Genomic DNA, 2,611 nt, shown 5'->3' with positions numbered 1-2,611 from the left:
GAACGGAAACTTTGTGAGACTTTAACTGCACGCCTTAGGAAATATCTGCTGTCAACAAAACCTGGTCACATACCTAGTGTTTTATTCCAGAAATACTTAGCGGTCTACCTGAAAATACTGTGAGAATGAAAGAATTTTTTTTTCTTTTTAAAAGAATTTGTCTAAAAGAAGGAAGTTTTCAAGGAACGTCGCACCAGCAGGGATGAGACAGGATAAGCAGCTACTCTTATCAGGCAGTGGACACTTGAAGAGGGGTACAAGCACACGACAGCAGATAAATGGGCTCTTTTGTAGAGCACTTCCCCCTGTGTCAGCAGCAAAATCTCCTGAGACCAAGCCAGCACGTTGGTTAAGCTAAGAGAATTAATCTCTCCCAAGCCATTTATATTCTTTTTTCAGTAGTTACACAGCTAAGAGTCTCTGCAGCTGCTTCTGAAGTGAAGCCATGTCCCGTTGTAACGCCATGGCCAACCGTTACCCAAGTGGCCAAGTCCTCCTACAACACTGGAAGACCCAAATCATATCATACAAGGAAAAAGAAACAACAAAAACCAAATATTAGCCACTGAACTGAACAGTATGTGAGTGGATTTCCACGTGCCCAGTGGCGCTGATGGGCGGGCAGTGCGAGGAGGCCTTGGTCATCCAATGGAGCACGCCAATGGAGAAGGCCATGGGAGGTGCCTCGGTCTCATTTGCTAAGAATTGGTGAATTCATCCCCTGAAATATTTGGATTCATCCAACCATAACACTGCCTCATGACGGAAAAAAGCTTCTCCTTTCCATGAACTGGAATACTTCGCCAAGAAAACAAGAACCCTCATGCACATAAACGAGTAAAGAGGGTTTCAGCTACTAGAGTAGCTTCTCCAGCTCCTGCCACAAGAGTGAAACCAGCATGTTTTCCTCTTAGAGGAGCATGGTGTCACAGCTTCATCAGGAAATGATGCAGCTTTTCAAGTGCAAAACTAAGTTTTAGGCAGCAATTTCCTATTAAGACGATAAAATGATTAGAAATATTTCCACAGCATCTTTCCTGCCCCCCCAAAAATGATGCTCCTAGAAAATGAAGGCATTGAAACACTTGCAATGCCAGTCAAACGAAGAGTTCAAACTGTGAAGAGAAGGGCACACAGCTAGGAAATGCTGTGTTAATCAGCTTAGACATGGAATGCACCTTGTGTTTGCAAACACAAGCTGTTATAACACAGAGAAGACCTCAGCTTTGGGATGATGAGGGTAGGCGAAGAAGAATTCCCAGCAAATTAACCCATCCGTGGAGGCATTCAAGAGAAGAGTAGATACGGCATTCAGGGACATGGCCTAGAGAGCTCACAAGCGTGGGCTGACAGTTGGACTCAGTGATCTCAGTGGTCTTTCCAACCTTCACGATTCTATGACTCTTATTTCCCACCGAGGTCAGAGGGAAACCCCGCAGCTGAAAGACTTGTGCAACTGAAGGACTTGTGCAACTGAAGAGCAGGAGCTACTCAGTGCCCAGCGCCGGCAATTAACCAAACGCAGAAGCACGTTGCAGACTTCAGTCAATTCTCTGCCTGCGCTTCTGCACGTAGTAACTGACCATCATCTTGCAGAATCTGAAGCAAAACCCTAATGCAATTATTTTGTTTTCTTCTAAAAATATCCTGCAGGGTTAACACGATGGGAAACGGCATTTACTGGCACGCAGCGTGTCACAGTTTGCAACAAAAGCCATCGCCGCAGTCATTTGGTTTCTTACCAGTCATAGCAAAAGCATCTTAAACCAAAAGCAGACTGACCTTGAGTCTTGCAGCAAAGTCTCAAACTTTCTAGCTCTTGCCCAAGCACTTGCCAAGCATTAGGCTTTAACCCTCCAATTCCAGTTTGGACATCGCTCTTGAAGGACCTGGCCTTTTGTTGTGGGAACAGTCAAAGCAGAAAGAAGCAGCAAACCCTAACACCACAGTGGTTTCCTTTTCTGTTGGCTTGCTGTAAGAGTCACATTTTATAGTCTGCCATCTCCAAAGCAACCCTGTGGCAAGGAAGAGAGCCCTGCCTCGCCCAGCTGGGCTCAGGGAGAGCAGCCCCAGCACCAGGCTGCTCCTCTGCAGCCCTCTGAAACAAGCTGAAGTAATTAGCTGCTGCGTCTCAGAGGTCATCATTTCTCAACTCACGATCATTTAGCTGGAAACGCCCTTTGTACCGTGGCCTTTAGCACTCTGAACATCTCACCACCCTCTTCAGCACCAGCATCAATAACAGGGAAAGTGACTTCCAGGTTTTCTCCCCAGGAGTTTGAAGCAGCAGGAAGATAAGGCCCTGCAGATGCCAGGCAGTGCTAGCCCTATAGGCTGAGAACACACAAAAGCTCACCCTGATAAGCTATGCTACAGAAACTGGATTAGCTATACCACATATTGAGTTAGGGCACAGGCATTCCTTCAGAGGTTCCAGTTAATTCAGGTTAATCTTCCTTTATAGCTTCACACCTTCTCAACAAAGGCATTTGCTAAATTTTTGGGGGGTGGTGGGGTGGAAGAGAAGTCATCGATCAATAAAAGCCAGCGAGAGATTCCAGAACAGACAGTGCAAGAGGACAGCACGGACATTCTGGGTACCGGTGAAGGG

This window comes from Numida meleagris, chromosome 10 (assembly GCF_002078875.1).
Source record: "Numida meleagris isolate 19003 breed g44 Domestic line chromosome 10, NumMel1.0, whole genome shotgun sequence".
Lineage (NCBI taxonomy): Eukaryota > Metazoa > Chordata > Aves > Galliformes > Numididae > Numida > Numida meleagris.
The sequence above is the reverse complement of the archived record's forward strand: the minus strand, read 5'-3'. Positions refer to the sequence as shown.